Below are 26,099 nucleotides of genomic sequence, written 5' to 3'. Positions count from 1 at the left end.
TCACTTCCGACTCTTCTGTCAAGTGCCCACCACCCTCCACTCCAACTGCAGTACACCGAGGGATGGGCTTGGAGGAACACAATGCACGAATTCCCCTGTAAGCAGGACGAGAATCACTTCACCACAGGTGATGCGCGATCCCCTCCCCTCAGATTCCTCACACATAGGCCACCTTGTCCATCCTCAGTGCACGTACAGTTTTACGCCTCAACTCCCTGAACAGCTCAGCTCTGCCATTAACCCTGGCCCTGCGATTCTGGTCAATGGTATCCAGTATCCCTTGAGACAAAATTCTTCATCACCCGACGGTGGGTTCCAAGACATCCACTGGCAACATCAGGGATGGTGGTCTTTAAGGCACTCCACAACTCCTCAGGATTCCCAAAAGCAACCAGACCCCCCCCCCACCCCCCAAATCCCCACTCAGCCTGTTCGCAAACTCTTCAGCTACCCTCTCCTCCTTGAGCTTGCCAACATACAGCCTAAGCTGGGATGGTACCATTCTCCCGGATTTAAGCTGCAACTTCAGAGTTGCTACCACAAGCCTGTGGTCAGTATTGAGGAACTGAGCACTCAGACCCTGCAGTTCTGGATCATCCTCTAGCAACCATCAAGGAGCAAATGGTCAATCTCCTTTGCCACACCACCAGCATTGGAATACCAAGTCCAGCGATGAGCCTGTGGCTGCTGAAACCATGAACCAGCCACCCTAAGTCCATGACTTCTTGCAAAGTCAAGGAACTTGGTGCTATGCTGGTTCAGTTCCAGGTCTATGGGGACCAACACATGTCTCGCAACAATCCCCATCAGTTCTAGTCAATGCATTGAAATCCCCCAATACAAGAAGAGCATCTCGCCTGAGGCACCGATCAACCACAGACTCGAGCGTGGAATAGGATGTGTCGTTCACGGTGAGATCACTCGCCTCAGTTGGAGCATACACAGCGACCAGGAAAATGCCACCCAAGGAGTGACTAATCCTTTGTCTCATAATACGCTCATTGACCGGTGTTACCTCACTTATCATTGGAGTCAGCTTATTGGACACCGCTACAGCAACTCTTTGGGCATAGTAACCATCAGAGTGACCAGACCAATAGTATGTCATTCAATTAATGTCATTAAAAATGACACAAAATGTCATTGTCATTAATGTCATAAATTAATAACACAAAATGTCATTAAATTAATGAAACAAAGCAAATGATGTGAGAAACTTAATATTTTCCATACATATCAGTGGATAATGAAACAATGAAATAGGATCGGCCCAGACGAACCACCCTCCATGATCTTTCCACAATCCTGTCTCCGAACCTCAGAGAGTGCTGCAATACCGATGTCCAACAACTTGAGCTCAGATGATAACAGATACAGGTGATCATCCTCTCTTTGGGATAGGATATCCCAGGCACCCATCTGAAGGGACCGCCTCAGGTTAACCCAAGAAGACCGCCGTCTGGTGGACGACACCTCAGCACCACCCCGGCATGCACTAACGCAGTCTGACCCGGGAAGATTACCCCCTGGCTTTCCTCCCATCATTGAAGAGTGGGGGACCCGAAGGCTTTGCCCCAATCCCGCCATCCGGTGCGCTGCCCTGCGAAGGACAGCTGCACAGGAGGTACTCCCACGGAGTGGGTTTTCAGATTTCTTTTTTTTTAATGCTTTTAGTACGTTTTGTGGAATGAATGGTTTTACGGTGGCTGGAATGCAAATCCTGCCACCAACCTCCTAATAAAAGTAACCCAACTGCAGGAGGACGTCCGCAGACACAGTTGGGCACTAGCTATGGATGGCTGTTGCAGAGATGCCAACTTTTGGAAATCAGAATTAGGGAGGATTTGCAACCGACACCAAATAATGTGCGCGAAGCGCACATCTCGAGCGCGGAGCGCTCGACCCTTGCGGCGGAGTCCAGGGCCCGCCTTAGGGCCCTGGAAGCTCTGGGGTTCCAGACGCTCTCTAGTGCCCTCTGAGCCCTATTTTGGAGCATTTAACATGTTAAGAATTCCCACTTTTTGAACAAAAAAAGGGGAAAATTGTGCACTTTTTAATGTTACATGTATGTTAATATTAGTAAGTTAGGGGACAATCAAAGATTAACAAAAAGCACAAAAGAAGCAATATTTTTCTTACCTTACTGGCTGGTACTACTGCTGCTTGCTTTTTCCATGGCAGCTTTGCTGAGTGACAGCTGTGTGGCTCTTTTAGCCCTTCTGATTATGTCTTTGCTGTATTCTCTCTGGTAGCAAGGGGTGCTATGAGCTAGTTTTTCAATTAAGAGAGCTTCCAGGGTTTTGACACTCAAATTGGGACGAAATTCAGTTTGATTCTTCCGTACAAGACTGAGTGCCCGCTCACATGATGCGTTCGAATGAGGAATGACCAAGATTCCCTTCATCACTTTGCTCAAATTAGGATACTTCTTGGCACCAGTGCAGGGATCTGTGAGCTGTGAAATCCGATGCCACTGCTCATCCACTCTCACTGTCTCAGTAGCAATTGTAGCTATGGAGGCGTGTGCCTGGTCGTGAGCGAATTCACTCTCAAGACTGTCTATGTCACTATCACCGCCACTGAACAGACAGGGGAATTTCTTGATGAAAAACTCCACACAGTCAAACCCCACTTCTTGGTGTAGCTTAACATCCAGCACCTGAGCATGCTTGGCTAATTCATCATCTAGCGGCCAGGTTTTGAAGATGTAATTGCAGGCTTTCACATAATATGAGCGAACTGCACTGAAGAAACCTTGGATGTCTGACTCACTCAGAGTGAAGGTGGATTTCTTGAGACTCCTTTGTTCCCTTATATACAGTTTGGCATCGTTCCCAATCATGAGGTCCTCATCATTCTTCTGATGATGTCTGTCAGAGAAGGGTACATTTACCAGAGCAACCGATGACACCGATGGTTTCAAAAACCGTACGAAGATATCTTTCAGAAGACCATTCAATTCTCCGTGCAGGAGATGAATACAGGGTTCGTCTCTTTGGAGCAGAAGATTCCCCTTCTCAAAAAGCTTGTTAGCATATCGAAGGAAGAAACGATAGAGTTTTGTTTGTGGAGACAAGAACATCCTGTTGACACGTTTTTCTCTAGATTCCTGCACAGTGTTTGAGGAAGATGCGCTTTTAGTTGTAGAACTCGTAGTACACTTAGCCGCAGGGCGATCACACTTGCGTTTACTGCCAGCAGAAGAGGTCAGACTCGTAGTACCAGATCCAATTTTACGTTTGAGGAGAGAGCTTGAGGTAGGTGCAGCCAAGGAAGAAGACCTCTGATTCGAAGGTTTTGCTGAGCTTCTATCAAGTGATTTGGCAAAAGCAGAACTTAACTTGGGTCCTTCTTTGCCTGTAGATGGGACTATCACAGTCTTTCTCGACTCTGAAGGGATCTGCTTTGTAGATGAACGTGATGAATGGCCGGTGATGCTACCTGCTCTCAGCATTGGTTTTGGTGCTGTCCCTGCTGTCTTCTTCGCAGCAGATACTGCAGTGGTAGTGGTGAATGCTGCTCCACTAGTGCTTGATCCTGCAGTGCCAGTACTGGCAGTAGATACAGTGCCGTCCTTCTTGCTCGTTGTTAGAGTCTTGGCTACAGTTGGTTGCATTTTTCTTCGTACTTCTTCTTTGAAGAAGAGGCGAAGTGGCTCCCACTGTTCAATCAGCCTGTCTAGGCACTGACCAAGGGACAGCCACCTTGTTGCAACATGCTTCAGAATCTTGTGTGTCGGGGCATCACAGAGTTCTTGCAGTGCTTTCACTCCTTTGACGCGTTTACTACTTTTGTCCAAGTAGTAGTAAATATCGATGAGAAAGTCATCTAATTCAATGGGTAAGGCCTGAGCCGCCTTCTTGGCCGTATTGTGCATCATATGGCAAGGGCATCCCATGATGTAGCACTCTGGATTTTGTTTGTGGATATAAGCAGCGACTCCTTTGTGCTTGCCCACCATGACAGAGGCATTATCAGCACAAAAGGAAACACAATTTCCCCACGGAATTTTCCTGTCACTGAACTCATGATCAAGCAGTTTGAAAATGTTTTCTCCAGTGGAATCTTGTTTGCACGCAGGCAAACTTAGCAAACCTTGCTTCACAATCCCAGCACTGTTGTCATAGTACGAAATCAGGACAGGATATAGCTGGGCCTCACCACTGTCATTGCTTCCGTCTGTAGCTAGGCTAAATGGAGCGAGTCTAGCAATATCGGCAATAGATGAAGCAGTAACATTTGACAACTCACCAATTATTGCTGAAGTTTTTGTTCTTGCACATCCATACTTTGAAGCAACTTTTGAATCTGGAAACATCTTTTGAAATAGAGGTCCAGCATGATCTGAGACTGATATGGGCAAGTTATGTTCCACAATAAATCCACTAAAGAGAAGTTCCGCTCGGGTAACATCCTCTTCCTCGCTTGTCCCTTGTTTGGTGAAATAATTCAGAAGTGTACCGGTACTCGTGCTCGAAGATCTCTCCTTTGCAATATCTGTGTGCCGTTTGCTTCCAACGTGCTTCCGAATATCATCGCGACCTCCGTGCTCAACTGAAATATCAACGCTGCATACTGTACAATGCGCATGATGAATTCCTCTTTCAGACTTTTGAATACACGGGTATTGGAGACTGTATTCGGTCTTGTACTTCTGAGACCATTTCTTGGTCTTCGTAAGCTTCTTTTCTGCCATTTCGTAATCAACATCGAGGGCTTGAAGCATCGGTAACTTCGAAGTCGATTACTTCGGTAACTTCGAAGTGATTAGTGAACAGTGCAAAAATATCAAAATTTCGGGAGGATAAGGATAGTGATCGTAAGGGCGGGAGTTTGGGTGAATTTTCGGAAGCCTCCCGATGAAATCGGGAGGGTTGGCATCTGTGCTGTTGGCTCACAAGGAGCTCCTCTGCCCCTTGACAGGTTTTGTTTTTAATCCTGCTGGGTGTCAATATCAAATGTCCATTCCACCATATCCTGCTGGGTGTTCATTCCACCAGGGATGACGCAATATCAAATTTTGAGTTTAAAAAAATTTCCGTTTGACCCCTGTGCCCTAAGTCAAGCTGGGGCATGAACCTGGTGGTCAAATACAAAAAATCATTACATATATCATACGTCCCCCAATGTTGATTGCATATAAAAAGTTTCATTTTAAAATGCTGCCTGTAATTGCATTTTTCGGAATTCGACCTTTTAATCCCTCCTTAAGGGTGGGGCTAAAAATGATGCTGTTCAAGCACATACTTGCTATGTCATGATCATAACTACCAAGTTTGGTGAAATTCTGCCGAACCATTTAGGAAGTAGCGTGACGGACAGACGGAGCAGGTTTCAATATCATCCCATTATTTTCAAAAAGCATGGGCATAAGCAAGCAGACAAAGCTGATTAAAATATCACCCCATTTTTTTTCAAAAAAAATGTGGGGATAATAATAATAATAATGAGAATGCCACTCGTTCGAGCGCATACCTCCACTATGCAATGCCTGATCCAGCAGAACATATTGCGCCCAATAAATTTTTGAGATATCACACTACACTGTATGTAGTTTTTGGTGCCATCTCTCAATGGTGAAGAATCACTTTAAAAATTAAAAAAAATTCTCATATCCGGATCTGGATTAGGATCTTCAACAAAATCAAATCAATTCATCCTTGTCACACACCTAACCTGTCCACTATAGTTACATCCGAATCCGTCCACAACATTTTTGAGATATCCTGCTATATGTCGGTTTAGCCCTATGTCTCAATGGTGAAGAAGCACTTAAAAAAAAATTATCGGATCAGGATCCGGATTCGGATCTTCATCAAAATTGAATCAATTCTTCCTCGTCACCCACTAAACCAAAATCTAATCGGCTTGTTCTTGTCACCGAACCAACTCATCCACCAAGTTTCATCCAAATCTTTCCACAACTTTTTCAGATATCATGCTCTATATTGTTTTTGGCCCTATCTATCAATGGTGAAGAATCACTTTAAAAATTCTAGGATCTGGATCTTTACCAAAATCGAATCGGCTTGTTCTTGTCACACACCCAACCTGCCCACCAAATAAAATCTGAATCCATCCACAACTTTTTGAGATATTCTGCACAAAAACAAACAAGCAGACAGACAGGGGTGAAAACATAACCTCCGTCCATCGCAGATGGTGGAGATAATAACAGGATTGAATTTGTAATGTTATCTTTGCTGAAGCTTTCTGCAATATGGCCTGTGGGCTTTGTACAAAATGTCATTGAATTAATGAAACAAAGCAACTGATGTGAGAAACTTAATATTTTCCATACATATCAGTGGATAATGAAACAATGAATGAGGGTCGGTACAAAAGTAATTATTTATTTCTCGTTAAATAATCACCGGAAATATGAAACGTTCGTGGAAAATCCATGCATTCTTGCCAAATACCTGTTCCCCTCCCCTCGCATGCTTGCCACCATTGAAACGAGGGCATTGTATCTAGATGGGCACACTGTACAACTCGTCATACTTGCTTAACTAATTGCAGTCAGCCTCCTTCATGTCATCATCACCTTCAAAAGTGGTGTCAAAGAAATGCATCCTTTGGTCAGCCAATGAGAGGGTTAGTCTAAAGGTGCTACATCCTGGCTTTCCACTGGATGTGGCAGCACATTCTATTTTTTGTCGTTGTGGACATCGTTCAGTATTTGAAGCACCCAATGAGCAGACTTTAAGAGTGCCCAAGATCCTCGATAATGCTTCAATGACTGCTGGCTGTCCAGCATCCACTACTTCACACAAATCTTGTGTAGTGAGTGATGCATCAATAATTTTGAACGAGCTCACTCACTCAGCACTTCTGGTGTCATTGCCGGAGCATGGCGACCGCTCACCAGGAGTGCTGTTTTACATAAGATTTCCTCACAGATCAATGTCGCAGAAATTAATACTACTCGACCAAAAATGCAGGCCTTTTGCTCTCTTTTGCTCTCTTTTGCTCTCTTTTGCTCTCTTTTGCTCTCTTTTGCTCTCTTTTGCTCTCTTTTGCTCTCTCTCTCTCTCTCTCTCTCTCTCTCTCTCTCTCTCTCTCTCTCTCTCTCTCTCTCTCTCTCTCTCTCTCTCTCTCTCTCTCTCTCTCTCTCACCAACACCATCAGCTTCGATGTCGGCTCCAATACACATCAGTACAGCGAAAATAATTTCTGAATTCTGGTTTTTCCATGGAAAAAGTGGCTGCATCGAAATGCCAAGCTAAGAGACAATCAGTTGCATATACCAACAGCTATAAGAAGAGAATAACTTTCATTAGAGATGGGCTTATGGATTGGATGCCTGGTCACAGACTGTACTAGATGGTTTGTGGTGGAGGCCCACTGCTCAACATTTGGCACTTGTGCTCCATCATGCTAGCTGAAGTATTCTCTCTCTCTGGTTCCCATCGCACCATGTGTTTTAATGAGGATTTGGCTCCTGTGGTAGAAACAAGTCATACGATACATTACTGGCAGGTAATGGGTAGGTGCATTCTCCCATACCTTGCTCCTTACCCTTCATTTACTCATTAGCTGACAATCATCATTACACTGAATGACAGGTGCTTACAGCACCAGGGGGGCCTCGTAAAATTAATGCATTTATCAATCTTAGATGCAGATCCTTTTCTTTTGCTTTCACACCGAGAAATAGTTTCCTTAACTGTTACCCATCGAGATCATGCAACCGCAGGTCTTCTTCCAACCTACGAATTTTGCAGTACACCTCTTGAACATATAATAATACTCCAAAAACGAATCATTTGGCAGTGTTATTTTTTTTTCATTCTATTAATAATACTGCATTATGTTTAGCTCTTCCAAGAGCCCAGACATCTGAAGAAAAAAAAAAAAACACCCTCAATTTGCAGCAGTCCTACTTGTTCTTCTTTATCAAGTGCATCAGTTTGGATAGGCTACATTAATTTGTTTTCGGTCACTGTCATCATGACAAGCAAACACAAGAGACTCCCTCACAATTCTCAGAGTTACATATTACAAAACTAGGGAGATCATCAACCATCTTACCCCTCTTAGTCTTGAGAGAAAAAAAAAGGACATGAGAAGGGTCTTTTGAACTCTTGCTTACTGCATTTCCAAGCACGATCTACATTTCATACGAGCCGCCATTTTGTCTGAATCTCGATATCCCCAACACTGAGAGTGCGAGCGAAAATATCATTGGTCGAGATGGCAGAAAATGCCTTCTTCGGAAGTACCAACAAGATGATGTGTGTTCTATCGTGTTCGAGTACACAATTCAATTGAAATAAAATAAAAGGTTTTATGGCTTGTCAAGAAAAACTAGCATCCGTTGAAGACAAAGTCTTCGATATCCCCCGCCATAGTAAATGAGGATTAACAAACTTGTATTCCCTAAGCGTGTGCAATATGTATGTGAAGTTTCCCCTTGATCTGACCAGCCGTTCTGGAGAAGATGTTTGAAGGTTTTCGGGTAAATTCAATATGGCCACCAAACCATGTGATCTATCAATTAGAAATAAACAAACTTCTGAAAGGATGTCTTGGGGAAAGTGAATGTGAAATTTTGCCTCAATCTGTCCAGCCGTTCTGGAGAAGATTTTAAAAATTTATTAATTTTCAATCCAAGATGGCTGACGAACCATGTGACCTATGACATCATAAATTTACATTCTGCCTCCAATCCTCCAGTGGAATAAGTGTGTGAAGTTTCGTGTTAATCGGATGAGGTGTGTTTTTCTATCCAAGATGGCCACCAAACCATGTGACTTGTGATGTCATAATTTTTACTATGTATGCAGACATGATGGAAGATGATAGTTGCAAATTTTCGCTTCATTTGGTTATGTGATTCCAGAGAAAACATTATTTAATATTTTTTTTTAATCCAACATGGCTGCCAAACCATGTGACCTATCAATTAGAAAATATCAAAAGGCACCAGTTCACCACTTGCTTGATATGTGTACCAAATTTCGTAAATATATCTTGAGGGGATTTGTAGTTTAGCTCCGGAAACGAAATGTGACGGACGGACGGACGGACGGACGGAACCCATTTCTATATCACCCGCCAACTTCGTTGGTTGGCAGGGGATAAAAAAACCAAACCTTTTTCAGAAGTTTACTTCGGCTGATAGAGCGTCTTTTACACCATCTTATTCAACATGTTAAATAAGTTATTCGTGCCTGCTGTTTGGCGCCTTTATTACTTCCCCAAAACAGCAAGTGTCCCATTTGGAATGATTTTCAATTCTGTTTGACTGCGAGACAGACAGAAAGACTAAATACTGCAAATTACCACACTCCTCACTGTGTATGAGCACTCGGGATCAGATTCTATACAATTTGCCGAATTCAGAGCCAAAGTATTGCTAAACTGCAGGTTTGTATTCCGATTGGTGTTCAAACTATGAAATTAAATTTAAAAATAAGTAGTTCCTTGATCATAAACTGATGTCTGTAGACACACAGAACCAACATAGAGTATCGGTTCCTGCTGTCGTAGAATAATAAAAATGGTCCCATTGGAAAGCCAATAATGAATCCATTTACTTGTTTGGAAAGATAATAATCGATTTACTTGGAACAAAAATTGGTGCCCGTTTAATGGGGGAGGGGGGGGGTAACCTCTTTTAAAAGCCTTACTTCATGGGATTCAGGATGAAGAAGCGGGAATCGGAGCTCAATGCAGCGGTTCAAATGGTAACATTTATTATTCTAAGATAGATAGCAGGAACCCTTTAGAAGGACATGGGAAGAGCAGACAAAAATTATACATCAGTGGAGTAATATTTCTCAAAACAATAGAAAAATCCTACTATATAATAAATAAGGTGTATGTGTTGTGTGATGTGTGTTGATCTGAAAAATCATAGAAAAAAAACAGGGCTGGCTTGATCTCCACAAAATTTTGCATATGTGCTAGTCATACTGAGAGCAAGGTCACAGGCACAAAAAAGAAAACTCACCCTCTCCTCTAAAAGGGGGGGTTGGCAGATAAAACTTAAGGTTTTTACCCAATTAACCCATGTTATAAAACTGAATCCACCACCCCTGCGTGGGGGTGGAGAGTGAGTAGACTACTTGCCAATGCTCCTGAAGGAAGAGGGTGCTTCTAGTATATAAAAGTACAGAAAGGAAACGCACAAAAACAGTCACATCCAAGACGACGACGACATCTCATTTAAGATCCTTTTTTGCGTGATGTACTTCATTTTACAACCTCATGAACACTCAGAGATAAATATGTAAGATGTTGGTGAAGTATAACATGCTGTCTTTTGATTAAACCACCTGTATATGGCCTTGTGGAATATTCCATTGCACATGGATAGCCACATACAGGTGTTTGTAGCCAAATAGGCTAATTGGTGAGTAGCCTTTTCAAACTTAAGTAGCAAGTGTGGAAAGCTCACTCACACATTCTATTTCCCCCAAATTTGAGCTCCTTCATAAGAAATTATTCCCACACTAATTGCATCTCAAATGATTGCAAATAGACTTTGGCAATTCTTCAGTTGTGACAGGAGAGATGATAAATATTTCATGATCTGTTGTCATTGTCCTTGTGGAGCAGTTTATAGCCACTGTGAACAGAGAACCTTTGTAAAGCTCGCTCTGGAGTCCTGTCTTGAGGGTGAATTTTTCTCTGATAAAGTTGGCATAACGTGCCCACCGACACGCACCCCTCTATTACTATCAAACATTACCTTCCTCAATCTAGTGCAAGGAATGGAAATACACCATACATCTGCATGAACAAATTATAATGTTGAGTATTAAGAAGGCAAACTTCAGGTTCAGACTCGACATGTTGATCCACCCAAATGGCAACACATTCTATGCAAGGCAACAAACGCTGCAGTATTTAGCTCATGTACAACTTGAAGTAAGTAACACACAAAATGTCTTCTTGAATTTCTCACTTTGATCATACTGTATGTTCACATTACAACCACGATTCATCCACTAAAAAGCTCACCTCCAGTCATTTGTTCCTCTTTTCTCTCGTCTGTGGAATCAACTTCCCCCATTCTGTTCAATCACATTCTTCCCTCCAGGGCTTCAAGACAGCTGTTCACCACTATCGCAGGTCATCCCCATCCATACTCGTGATCTCTAATACCACAAATGACCCCCATTCCCAAGCACTCCCTTTTTCCAGGTTATTGTGATTTCCCCCCTCTCCCTCACCGCTTTTCGTTTGTCAGTTGTCAGGTGGTTTGTACCTTTTCTGTTTCATCCGCACTTTCCCCTTCCTCTTATTCCTGTGTTCATTCAGTTCATGTGCAGCTTGTTCACCCTCACATGTCCTTCTCATACTCCCCTTTAATTACTTCCACTCTGCTGTTGGTGTTTCCCCCTTTCTATTCTGCTCTAGCTGTTCCATGAGCCTCAACCATGTATACACAAAAAGGAACGTGCAGAATTACGACTTTTACTGTAGTTTTTGAGATGCATACAATGGTGAATTTCATTATTTTTCTCTTTCAGCTTCATTATTTATATTCCATGTCATTAAAGGTCTGGGGGTAAAGAAACTGTCATAATGTCTGTTTTTAAAATAAATAAATAAAAAAATTTAGATTTCATTTATCCTCCACCACACATAACCCAACCTTCCACCAAAACCAGTTTGTTGACTTGTACATCAATTCTCAACTGACTTTACCATCTTTACATGTAAACCTTTGATATTGTTTACATTATTCGGTGATCTATATGAACATACATTCAATGGAGATGGTAAATGATATTACATCCTGTTTCTCAAAATGATTTTCATCGATTGCATGTATTTGAGTTAAGCGCGAAGAATGGCCTAAAGTTCACATCTGCCTCACAATGTCCTCAGCTCTCTACATTTACAGTTTTGCGAAACAACCAACTCTCTCATGGGATCTTCGTCATCATTAACCATGTGCTCTGATGGGAACTCCAAAAAGGCCAATCCAATTTCCATCCCATCTGCCAATCACGTGCCTTACCTGTTGTTTGGCTCTATTTATAGCAATAAGCAAATGTTCACCCCTCATGGAGAGTGAAATTTGATCTGAGTGAACTTCAGCTGTTTTGAAAATATATTTTATTGGAATGCTGATATTCTCTTTGTAGTACGAGCTTAAGAAGAAAGGATAAATAACTTGCACGATAACAACAGGGCACAAGGGAAGTGAAGGGGCAGAAAGACAAACAGTAACGGTAATTACTTTACATGACAGGTGGGTACGTGCGTTAATACGAGGTGGTGAGATGGCACCTTTGAACAACTGAAGGGGAGAACGAGGTTCAAGGAAGACAATAAGCAAACATAAATCATGAAAACAATGAAGAAGAGCAGTTTTTCCACAAGGCCGTATACAGGATATCCATAACGTCCTTGTGCAACGTTGAACTTTTATAACTTTTGATGTACACTTGATAGAAACAAACTAAATGGCAAATGAAAGTACAATTCATAAAGTTTTGTTAATGTTAATTTTTATAATGTTGCTGTTAATGTTGTTAAATGCACAATTCCACTGGGTTTCTTGACGAGTTGGCATTTTCTGACGAGGCAACTTCCACATCAGTGGTAAAGTCAACCACCACAATTACCGCATTTGGTTCCCGAACGACGACAATCAAATCTAAATCACATATTACGTTGCACCAGCAAGACGAAGCTCCCAACTACGATGCTTCGAATGGGCGACAGTTCTTGAATGAGGTCTTTCAAGACAAGTGGATCGGGAGCCATGGACCAATTGCTCGGCCAACTCATTCGCCTCTCCTGTCCCTATTGGACTTCTTTTTATGGAGCGATGTAAAACTGGTGTTTACTCATCAAAACCATATTTTTGTATGAATTTAGGGCTACTACCACAAGTACAATTCATGGAATTAATCAGCAGCAACTGGAGAATGTTTTCAACAAGTTCAAAAATCAGATTAAACGATGTATTACGAAAGATGGCAGTTTTGTTGAAGCATAGAATGTCAACTGTATCGAGTTAAAATGACAAATTATGCTTTCATGTTCAGTCTTTTGTTTGGCTGTCGGTCTGTGAGCAGGATATCTCAAAATGTTATGGATGGATTCGGACTAAACTAGTGAGACAGGTTGGGTGTGTGACAAAGAAAAACGGATTCGATTTTGGTGAAGATCCGGATCCGGTAATATTTTAAGTGATTCCTCACAATTGAGGAGAGGAGATTGGGACCATACTCTGTGCAGAGCATTGGTGCTGCCTAAGCAGTCTCCTTGGCTATTGGGCACAATCCTGGATGGGTCACCACTCCGACACAGTATACCAGCAAGCTGGCACTCATTTTGCTGACCTCAGAAGGATGACAGACAGTCAACTCCACCTGGTATTAATGCAACAGCTGAGTGGGATTTGAACTAAGGACCCTAGGATCCAAAGCCTGCCTTCCTAACCATAAAGCCAACACCAGGCATACATTTGAAAGGGCTAAAAACGAGATACAGTATTGCACATTTCAAAAAATTGTGCACGGATGATGACAAAACTTGGTGGATGAGTTGGGTAGGTGACAAGAACAAGCACATTAGATTTTGTTTCACGTCAGGATGCAGATCCAGTTCATCAGTAGCACACAAAACGTAAACTGTTCAGTCTTGCAGAGCTACGCACTCCACAGAGTGCCGTTCTAATTACCTCCGCCACCGAAGGTGAAGGAGGTTATGTTTTCACCCCTTTTTGTCTGTTTGTCTGTGTACAGAATATCTCAAAAAGTTATGGCCGGATTCGGATGAAACTTGGTGGACAGGTTGGGTGTGTGACCACAACAAATTGATTTGATTTTGGTGAAGATCCGGATCAGACGACGAGAATTTTTTAAAGTGATTCTTCACCACTGAGAGATAGGGCTCAAAAACGATATATAGCACGATGTCTCAAAAAGGTATTGGGCCAGATATGTTCTCATGGATCAGGCATTGCAGGGCGGAGGTTTGCGCTCTACCGAGTGCCTCTCTAGTTTCCATCATGTGTTCATCAAAAGTTATAAAAGTTCACAGTTGCACAATGGCTTGATGGACAAACTTTATTTTTTTTTTTAAAGCAGATTGCAATAATTTCTGTTGCACAGGCCCGAGTCAGAGCGGCAATGGAACACTTGCTTGAATACATGAAAATATATCAGGACACACGTCAGTCATGGCAGACACAATCAACCTCAATCTCGTCAAAGCTTGACACCTGAGGTTGAATGAAAGTTAAGTACTAAAGATAAGTGAAAATGTCATCATATGTATTTTGGCTTTTGTCTTTGAGCTGTGATGCATGCATAATGCACTGGCTTCAACAAAAACCGTTGCATGGGCATTATGCAGATTAAAAATAAATAAATAAATAAATCAGACACGAAGCAACAATTTACTCAAGATTCTCGTGAAAGAGGCTGGAGGGGAAGGGAGGGGTTGGAGAAGGGGGGGGGACGTTTTCGAGAAACAACTCCACCAATCCTAAAGAGAACCCTCCACACAGAGCCATCATCTTTCAAAATATTTACACTCGCACTTTATCCACAATTTCTAATTATGACCCAAATGTAATGCCACTTAGCAATTGTGCTTTCTCAATCTTTTCAAGGCAATAACAATTGTATATCCACAGCGAATGGATTTGGCGAGAGCAGGTTAACAACATTGACTGTGGCTAATGTGTAATGACAAACAATGAATGCTGCCACAGAAGTTTCAGAGCTAGAAATAATGTTTACCTTTTATTTGTACTGATGGTCAGAAACTTATGTTGGGAGGGGGGGGGGGGGAAACAAAAAAACAAAAAGCATGTTGAAACCTGACAGATTACAATCAACAAAAACTATTACTTTAGCTTGAACAATCCACGAGATAGTTATAGTCCGGGAGCCAACCTGTGTACGAGGCTGTTTTAGGGTTGGACCTTACAGCCTCTGCTATAAAATTTTACACCCCCAGGATGTTTAGATATATGTTTGCAGTTCATGAAAACCAATGTTGGCAATTCATAAGCTCTTGCGAAAAATTTTGGCGGCCGTTTTTGTTTGAGGAAGATTTGAAAAATTTGATAAAACAGCAATTGTCAATAAAATTTCTAAAAAAATTAAAAAATCACATTCATGAAAAATAAATGTGAACTAAATGTAAGAATTCAATCAGTGCATTGTAAAATGACAAAAACAAATTGCCTTTGTGAAAGTAAACCTCGTAAAAGTACATAATTTTGTGAAAAATGCCTTAAAAATAACGTTTTTTGAAGATGGCCTTTAGAACTTTTCTTATCATAGGCAGATGCTGCATTAGAATACTAATTTCTCTTAATGTGATATGAACATGGTATCCATGGCTAATTAAAACAGCAAATTTGATTGAGTTCTATCAATTTTTAAAGAGAAAATTAACATTTTTGTCAACCAAAGTTACCCCTACCCCCAAAATCCTCTTACTCTATTGAACACAGTTCGGTTAAGGTTTGCTGGATCCAGGTTGGGTACTTCACAGTTCACTCTTCCAAAGGAAAATTCAATGGTGTTTGGAGTGACATGGCCCTGGAGCAGACATACAACAATGAAGGGAAGACATCTCTGTTCAAACGCATATCTCAGGCACCAGCTGCTCGAGATAAATATGTGAAAACAGCACCATTTCTCACAGCTGTATCAGAGAACATAAAGTCTATGGCTAATCTAGGCCAACAGGAATCTACTCATCATGGAGAAACACAGAAGCAGGCAACAGAAGAACATATGCATGTTGAGGAGATCAAGAAAGTGATATGCCAGCAGATGATAAACCCATTCCAGTGTAACAACCAAGTGGTTCTGCTCAATAGAGCAACTAGTGAGAAGGCTGCTTCAAAAGACTTGGTCCATGCTCAAGCTAAGGGCATGGAAGCCATTATGAAAGCAGAAGAGGTGGTCTCTATTAAGATTGAACCACTGAAGCTGGTAACTTTCTCCTCACAGAAGAAATCAAAACCATCAAGGAAACAGAGTTTAATCAGGATCTATCAAGATGAGACTGCAGCTACACGTGTGCTGTGTTTCTATCGAGATGCCGACCCAGTCACAAGACAGATTGCATTTTCCCATGAGTGGACAGACTACCCATCATCCCTGTTTGAGGTTGATCCACGCTTAGCACAGGGGGTTGTAATGCGCAAAGGCAACGAGTCTGATTTCGTGGCAGTGCTAATTGCTGAAGCTGAGCAGGATGTTGTTTTACAGCTGCCATCATTACCACAGAGTGACCTATACACAGTTTATCTGGTAGACACAATGGCATTTGTAAATAAATACCAAAAAATGGGTGCGAAAACATTTGGTGAACTTCCCCAGCTGTATCTTCGCAAGCAGGTGTATCCTGCAGTTGAAACCTGAAATGTGCAACTGTGTCAACATCATTGGTGATCAGTATGATTTTGATGATAGCCATACTTTGAAGGGTGATGAGCAGCAGAGGAGAAACCAGACAGACCAGGCAAGACAATTCTCACCATCCAAGAGTCTAGAAATTCCGGACTGGAATTTATTCATGAAGAATCCAAGAAATAAAGGAAATCTTCAGAACTTCATTGGCACTTCCCTTTGTGAGAGTCCTGAAGCTATTCCGGATGGAGTGACCATCATTCTTGGTAGTATGATGGAAAACAAAGGTCACACTCTTTCCATCACATCAGCATCAAGTTCAGTTCTGGACTTATCTTGTGAAGAACATGAAGAGGCAGACACAAGGATTATTGCTCATCTTGCGTATTGTGTGGAATATCTTGATCACCATCGAGCTGTTGTGCATGCAACAGATACAGACATAATTATGCTGTGTATATATCACTTCTGCTGCTTGAACACATTGCAAGAACTCTGGATACAACGGCAGAATCAATACCTACCTATTCATGAGCTGGTAGAAGTGTTGAGCAAGAAGTACCAGAAAATCCTCTTGATGTCGCAGCTACACTTCTGTGCACATATGTGTTGTGTGGATGTGACACAGTGAGCTACCCATTCAGAAGGGGAAAAGAAGAGGTCAGGTCAGGTATGGGAGCATGTGCCAGAACAGCGCGTCGCTGCGTCCACTTTCCGCCGGTACTCCAGGGGCCTCCGTCTGGCCATCCCCCAGGCAGATGCCAGGCCCATCCCCATCTCCTTGAGATGATGGTCAACCTGCTGCAACCATGAGGCACGTGGTCGGCCCACTGGCCTCCCACTCATGAGACTCCCTCGCTGAGAGAATCTGGTGAGCAGGATCAGCGTCAGGAAAACGAGCCACATGTCCATACAGCCGCAGCTGACGCTCACGGACTATGCAGGTAACAAATCTCATCCGAGTCTCTCTCAGCAACCGCTCGTTGGACACAAAATCTGACCAGCGATAGCCAAGGATTCTCCGAAGAGACCTGGTACCAAAGGAATTAAGTCTCCGTCTCAGATCCTTGGTCAAAGTCCAAGTCTCGCACCCATAGAGCAAGACTGGAAGTACCAAGGACCTGAAGACTCAGACTTTCGTCCTCCCGCACAGGTACCGGCAGCGCCACACCCCATGATCCAGTGAATCCATGACTCCCCAGGCCCGACCCAGACGTCTATTGACCTCCGGCTCACAACCTGCGGAGACATGAATATCACTGCCAAGGTAAGTGAATCTCTCCACGACCTCAACATCCTCACCACAAACAGACACAGACAGGACAGCAGCATCCAAGATGTCACCGAAAGCCTGGATCTTAGTTTTGACCCAAGAAATCCGTAATCCCAATGGCTCCGACTCCTCATTCAGCACCTCGAGGGCCCCCAAGAGGATGTCTAAAGTCTCCGCAAAGATGACTGCATCATCTGCAAAATCAAGGTCTGAGATCTTGACATTGCCAAACGATGCACCGCAACTTGATCTCTCCGACATCCTCCCTAGAATCCAGTCCATACAAGTGCTGAAAAGTGTGGGGGCAAGTACACATCCCTGACGAACTCCAGTAACAACTGGAAATAAGTCAGAGATGGTACCACCACACTTCACAGCACTCTCAGTACCAGAGTAGAGTTCAGACATCAGATCGATCAGTTTCGGTGGCACCCCACGAAGACCAAGAATCCTCCAGAGGACATCCCGATTCACTGAATCGAACGCTTTACAGAGATCAACATAGGCTGCAAGCAGCCCCTGCCGAAACTCTCGTCTGTGTTCGGTGAGGACACGAAGTGCAAGGATACGGTCAATCGTTGACCTCTTTGGTGTAAAGCCTGACTGCTCTGGACGCTGGTGCTCAAGCAGATGGTGGCAAACCCTATCAAGAATTATCCGAGCAAAGACCTTGCCCGGCACTGAGAGCAGCGTCACCCCTCGGTAGTTTTTGCAGTCTTGGCGATCACCCTTCCCTTTCCAGAGAGGGACAACAAGGCCCCTCTTCCAGTCAGTTGGGATGATGCCTGTGTTCCTGTGAAAAGAAGAGCGGCACAGGTTTCTCTGGGACTGATAGGAAACCTTCCCCACCTTGTTGATTTTGGAAGAGATAGTGAAATGGCAGCAACAGAATGTGTCATTGATGAGGCCAGAGTATACTGGACTGCTCTGCATGGCCAAAAAGGGTTCAGCTGTTTGGATACCCTCAGGCAGCATATGTTTGTCTCTTCAAAATTAGACCTTAGGTCACTGCCAGCAACAGAAGATGCGTTTTACTTACTTGTTTTAAGAGCATTGTATCAATTGCTTCTGTATAGACGTGCACATCTCAGTGACCGAGCACTTCCCCCAGCCACAACATTTGGCAGAACCCTTATCAATGGAAAACTGGTCCCAATTCTCATGTCTAAGCCAGCCAAGCCAAACATAGACAAAACGGTGTCTTGCATGTGCAAATTATCCAAATGTCTGAAACGATGTTCATGCAAAAAGGCTGCTGTGCCTTGCTGAGTGACATGCATATGCCTTGGTCAGAGAGGTTCATGTGGTGGAGTTGTTTCAGAGAGTGACTCTTCCTCTGAAGAGGATGTTTCATGTCACAATATTGTGTTAATCCATTTCTAATTTTATCTTCCTTAAAACCATGGCATGTAAAAGTATGTTCTTGTTCCTGACCCCATTGATAGTCAAGCATTTCTGAGTTACATAAATCTTTTGTTGTTTGACATATAACCTTGTCAATTGAAGGTAGGTTAAATCTACACCAATTGTGATATAGGAAATGAACTCCTCTTTAATATGAGGGGTCATTTGTGTATATAGGTTTAGTGGTTATGATTTTAGGACAATATGAATTACCCCTACCCCCATCCTACATCTTCGCTTTTGCCAACATTTTGTTATCAGAGGGGGCTCGCAAAAGTGTTGACTGTGTTGTTGCGCAAGAGTTTCACCATTGCCAACATTGGTTTTCATATACTCAAAGGGTGTCTCTTTATGAAAATCAACACAAAAATTTTATAGCAGACCGGGCAATTTTTTTTTAATTTTGATCGGTTGGCTCCCGGACTATTATCACCTCAAATACCTGTAACTGCAATACATGTTTCAGACAGCATGGTTTGCACTGAACATTCAACCAGTTGTTACATTACATGTATACCAGCAAGGAACCATGGAATATCCACGCAATGTAAAATGCGACTTCAAGTACTCAATTCCCCCCACCCTCCTCCCACAAACAAAAAGTCATCAGCATTCCCACATCAATCATTACATATTTCTTCATTACCTCATTGAAACAGTGAATATTTAACTCTTTCCCCTTCACTATCATGCCATCATGAACTTCTCAGAAACCGTGATTGAAACATCAACAGCACAACTCCGACATGTCACAGTCCATCGGGGTGGCCCGTCCAACTCACAATCCCATGAGATATGTGGAAACCACGTGGAATTGCAACTCTAAAGTGACCATGAGCAGCCCAATTGTGACAATAAATGACCCGAAACCAATTATTTTCTTCCTGATATATATATATATATATATATATATATATATATATATATATATATTATATATATATATATATATATATATATATATATATATATATATATATATAAAAACACCCATCATTAAAAGTAAATAATGAGGGATGTTATTTTTTTTTCCAGAGTCTCACAAGATTCCCTGGACACCTCAGGCAGACATGGGTGTCCCTGGTTGGGTCGTTAGAGAAATAAAACAGTGGGAAATCATTGCTAGGACCTACAGAACCTCCGTGATAAAGGCCCATGCTCAAGAGAGTGCCACATAGTTATTTGAACAGTGTATATGCAACAGATCACTGCCACGATCGATCCCAAAAATAAATAACCTGCATTTGAAGCAAAACATGTCCACTGCCTATTATATGTGCATATCCTAACGAGAATATCCCAATTCAGGGGTGTTTTTATCTTTGTTGGTGGTCTTGGGGGAGGGGAGATGAAGATGCAAATTCTATATATAAATGTGTATCGTGTTGTGCCCCCTTCAGGTGGGAGAGGGTATTACAAGACTCCACCATATACAGTCCTGATTTCCTGTCTCCACATTTTCCAGTGCAGTGAGGTTCTTTGCATTATAAGCAGTAGGTATGTTTTTGCTTCATCCATGTAACCCGGGGTGTATTTTTGCCGATACATAGCTGTCAGGTGCCAACACACCGCTCAAATAAAGGTACGAGTCACAAGAACGTGTCACATGCTTGGAACAAGATCACAAGGAGGGCAGGTATTCTGCCAATACAGTAAAATACATCGTGGTTATATAGCTCAGATAAATTCCAATTGTACTGGCCCATAGGCTGACACTAGAGGCCTGAAGCCTGAGGTCTATACATACTGTGGCCTTCACAAAGCCTGTCATGCATATCAGCTGCAATCTTTCGATATGATCCTATTTGATGATCCTTTTAACAGTCGCTTTGGTCATTTTACACTGAAGGGAAAACTTATAGGAAGTGGCATGGCGATTATGAATATCACAGTTCCGAAGAGGTCTTGGGTTTCGCATAGCACCAACATGGCAGCCATACAATATTTCAGGTGACAATTGTGGGTGGAGTCAAGCCAGCTATCCAACCAATGGGTGTAAAGGAGTGTTGCACATGGAGAGATGGACGAACAAGCGTACTATAAAAGAAGAAGATGGAAAGATCCATTTGTGGGAGGAAGAAAAAGAGTCATTTTTAAAATGGCACGTCTGGTCGACGAGGTACCAAGAACCACTAAGCAAACGTCGATGCAAAAACAAGAACTAAATCACATTCCCGTCAAAAGGCGTATGATCACATTTCAATCTCATTCTTTCCTCCAAGGCCTCAACACAGCTTTTGCCACAACCACGATATTACATACCCCCATTAACCCCCCCCCCCCAAACCAGACACAACCCCATCATGCCCACCTCCTTCCTTACACTTCTGTGATTGGGAGTTTGCTGCTGTTTACATCTCGTTCACACAGTGTCCTCCCCTTCCCCTCATCCTTCCCCACCTCCCATATTTGTCCAAGTCTTCCTCTATTTTGTCCTTCAACCCAGCTGTTGATTTCCCTCTCCCTCCCCCTGTCCTTTCTCTCTCTGTTCTATTTGATCCATTCTGCATTCCAGTTCCTCTATGAACTTTGACACTATACTATATACAAAACGAGAACGGCACTATAAGACGTTGTGACATTGACAGATATGCCTCCGCCCACATTATATCATTATAGATACTTTTAAATCCCTGAACCCAGATTCAAAATGTTAAATAATTTTGGCTGCCAGACGATGTGTCCGATTAATTATTCGTGAACACCCTGGTATCCAGCTCAAGGCTTTGGGAACATGTTGGTGAAGTTTCCCCTCGATCTATCAAGCCGTTCTGGAGAAGATTGTTTTTAAAAAAAATCATCGCTGCCAAACCTTGTGACCTATGACATCATAGGTGGAGAACTTTTTGGTCTTCATGACGAGGCGATCATACCTGTAAAGTTTCGCCTCGATCCGTTCAGCCGTTTTGAAGAAGATTTTTGAAGGCTTTTATGTTACAACTATATATATATATATATATATATATATATATATATATATATATATATATATATATATATATATATATATATATATATATATATATACATATATACATATATTAATATTTCGGCACGCCCCTTTCTTTGTTCCACCATCACATTTTTGTTACTGCATGAAATGAAACAAGATTTGGCACATGTACTAATGATATTATTGTCTTCCTTAAGAGGTCCCTCAAAATTCGTTTTGATGCATTTTCACAAACTCCAACGGATTCCATTCAAATTCGGTATGATTATGGCTTTTGGTCCAACTTAGGTCATTGGCTATAAATTTTTTCCATAACACTTCCGATATTCGAAAAAAAAAAAAATCGATAAATCGATATCCCTTATGGGATTTTCCATTCAAATCCACTCAAGTTTAAGGCCTACGGGGGACGCAAATTTCCACTTTGCCCCGGGCGCTGTTTACCTCCGCTACGCCAAGCTGTTAGGGTTAGGGTTAGGGTTTGGGTTAGTGTTAGGGTTAGCTACCCTAACAATAACCCTAACCCTAACAGCTAACCCTAACCGCAACCCTAAGCCCTAACCGCTATTCAGGAAATCTGCAAGAAAGCCCGGGCAACACTGGGCTGTATTGCTAGCCCGAGCAACGCCGGGCATTACTACTAGTGTGTATGTATATATATATATATATATATATATATATATATATATATATATATATATATATATATATATATATATATATATATATATATATAGCTGCAGAGCCATGTGACCGATGATGTCATTCATTTTTTCCCCCATACAATTTAGCCCGAGGTGATCCTCAAATTTTCATACGAATTGGATATATTTTTATGCAATTATGACATCATAACAAAGCCACCTATAACATCATCAATTTTTTTTGTTTTGAATCACACTCTCTTCCTATGGGGAGGCCTTGACATGCGCAAAGTTTCAATTTTCTCCATGGAGCAGTTTCAGAGATACAGGTCCAAAGCTTTTCCTTTTTTCCAACATGGCTGCCACACCATGTGGCTTTTTTATGACGTCATACTATTCATTAAAACTTTCTACATGAGTCATCGCACCTATGGTGAAAATTTGTCGATTGGATAAGCAAAGAAAAGAGAAAATTAGCATGGACATACATACGGACGTACACACAGACAACCTGCAAATATAATGCCTCCATTGACTTTGCCAACGTTGGCATAAAAAAAGGGTTTTAATATCCAACTTGAGAGAAGGGCATTGAACAAATCATGAACAATGGCCAGCAAGGACAGATTGAAGAGGTAGAGAGAGATGACATCTCTTCCCTCTGATGTTTATCAATTGAAAGCTTTCTCACCAATTGCACTTCAACACATGTAACATATTTGTATTTGATTATTAAGGTATTTAGTTACTTTTTACAAGCTGGAACAATTGTGAAGTTGGACTCAGCAAACTCCATTGGGTTCCCATCAGGCAAAGATCGTTTGGCTTCCAGGATTTCAAAAGTTCTTCATTTAGATTTCCAAGGATGAAAGATCAAAAAACCAAATTGTAAACACTACCTACCAAGGTTCAAAAATAGCCAAACAATTGTTTTGGCAAAATATAAATATACTTTTAAAAACTTTTACTCGCTCCATGCCTAAAAGCTTTTAGCAACTCAATGAGGACGAATCCATCTCTATGGATTAATACCTTTCACATCACTAAGCATTTGGAAGAGGACTACAGTATACTCACGTAGAACCTTCCACCAGATTAAAAAACAAAAAAAATTGCTGCGTGGATTTTGCATTCAGGAATACAGTGTATACATGCCTGGTGTTGCTTAATGGTTGGGGTGATGGGCTTTGGATCCTAGGGTCCTGAGTTCAAATCCCGCTCAGCTGTTGAATTAATACCAGGTGGGGTTAACTCGGCCTGTCATCCTTCCGAGGTCGGCAAAATGAGTGCCAGCATGTTGGTATGCTGTGTCGGAGTGGTGACCCGTCCAGGATTGTGCCCAATAGCCAAGGAGACTGCTGAGCAGCACTAACACTCTGCACAGAGTATGGTCCCAATCTCCTCCTTTGCAGTGTAGTACATTACACCAATGGGTAGACTTTTCACACCTATATCCTTTGAAGAACTGCTGTCTACAGTCCCTTCTGTGTTCTTACAAACATCATGGTTATTTTCTCTTTTACCATCAAGACTTTTGAACTCTCCTGAGATTGGCTTTCAATGCAAGACCTTTCCGTTTTGCCTGGAGAATACCTGTACTATGATCTTACTCCTCCTAAGCTATAGCTTTGTCTTCACTGTTGTTGTTCCAGCAGTATAGTTGTCCTGCGGGGTACGCACACGTGCACACACAGACACACGGATAGGGTGAACAACACCTTAAATTAAAGGGTTTCAACTCGTTTAAGTACAAGTATACAAAATGCAAATCGGCAGTAACAGATTAGGATGAGGAAATAAACCTCCCCTCTACCCCTCATTCCATTTTTCCTCCACTACCCCTCCAAGTCTCCCTCTATTTTATCTTTCAACACTGCTGTTGGTCCCCTCCCCCCTTTCTTTTTACTGTTCCTTTTGTTCTATTGCATCTTGATCCGTTCAGTGTTCTAGCTCATCCAGAAGCCGCAACTCCGTGTACAAAAACAAAACAAAACCTGAATTAACTTGTCAAAAATGCGATGGACCCAATGGCAAACTTTGGGCCCAAAATTATGGGAAAGAAAGGGTGCGTGCACACAAACCAGTTCAATGGAGGAGAGGAAATGTTCTGCACACTCACCTAATGGGTACGCGATCGATCAAAACCGCAATTGAAATTTTCTGATCACAATTGTGGCTTCCTGATCACTATGATCCAAGTGAAAAACTAGAGGGGGAGCACTCAGTAGAGTGCAAAAACTCCACCGCCAATACTGCTGGGTCACTCAAGTGAACCTTATATATGACGTCAACAGTGCTGACAGAGTTATAGTTCTTTTCTAACATTTTTTTTTGGGGGGGGGGGGGTTGGAAATAAAACATGTACAAATGCAAAAAAAAAAAAATCAAATATTTTTTCAAAATGGCCGCCATATTGGATTTTGGACAGAGTCCAAAATCTGATGGCATGGTCCTTGGACCATACCTAATCCCCCCACCAAGTTTCGTCGAAATCCGTCAAGGAGTTTTTCCGCAATACTGTTCACAAACAAACAAACAAACAAAGGGGTGAAAACAGTAACCTCCGATGGCGGAGGTTAATAAAAGAAAAATGTTCTTATGCTGGAAACAGTGTGCGCTTCATACTTACAAAAAAAAACAAGAAAAACCACAGAAATTGATAAATTATAACTGCAGATAATTTTATTGCTTTTACAGAAGAATTTTAATGGGACATCTGTGGTATTATTGGGGCATGTGTGTTGTCAAGTTTTCACAAACACACACAATTCTACTTCACTCGCTGAGGTACTCATTTATATTGATCATTGTAATGGACTCAAGGTCTTCCACCCGATGATACAACAACATCACCAAACCACCACAAACTGTACTTATCCTTAAAATCCCCCCCCCCCCACTCCAATCATATGCAATTTGCATCAGGGCTATTCTGCCAATACAATGCCCCTGTAGATTCAGACAGGAACTTGGCCAGGATATCAGCACACAAAGGACTACGGCACCTCGGGTTCTATGTTCGTAGCTGACCGAATACCCCGAGCAAAAATCTGAGATTAAAAGAACGTGCAATGACATGCAAAGTACCTGGATAGTTTGCAATCAAAACCAATCTTATGCAGAATTGAACACAAACACAAACACAAACCAGACGACACAAAAACAATTACACGATCTCTGAGGCATGTTACAAAATAGAAGCACGAGGTCTGGTGACAGCTTTGAGAGATGAGCAAGTGGCAAAGCGTCCACATAATCCATACAAATAACGACCCCAATTCCATTTAAGACATAAAAGGAACACAACGAGAACTACAAGTGACAATTATTCATAATTAAAATTAAAAAACATGTTTTGGACACTCCAATAAGTCATACAAGCGATATGCAAATGTTCTTTGCAGGTTGGACAATTAAAAAATAAAAATTAGGCCAGCCTCCTCACTCTGCTTCTCTGCTTCTCTCCCCCCCCCCCCACT

General features: G+C 42.0%; 1 protein-coding gene across 3 annotated transcripts in view; it reads right to left on the bottom strand.

Annotated features, from left to right (window-relative positions):
• LOC147021538 (trinucleotide repeat-containing gene 6C protein-like) overlaps positions 1 to 26,099 on the bottom strand; it is a 181,465-nt gene that overhangs the window by 127,455 nt on the left and 27,911 nt on the right. Inside the window, exon 2 of one of the 3 annotated variants that reach the window (XM_085891568.1) lies at positions 14,718 to 14,743. The exons of the other annotated variants lie outside the window; for them this stretch is intronic. The gene's annotated coding sequence lies outside the window, so the exon portion shown is untranslated. The remainder of the gene's footprint in view (positions 1 to 14,717; positions 14,744 to 26,099) is intronic. 3 annotated transcript variants of the gene reach the window in all.

This window comes from Eptatretus burgeri, chromosome 8, assembly GCF_056783735.1.
Source record: "Eptatretus burgeri isolate ZD-2024b chromosome 8, Ebu_testis_v1, whole genome shotgun sequence".
NCBI lineage: Eukaryota > Metazoa > Chordata > Myxini > Myxiniformes > Myxinidae > Eptatretus > Eptatretus burgeri.
This window is presented reverse-complemented; position numbering and strand designations above follow the sequence as displayed.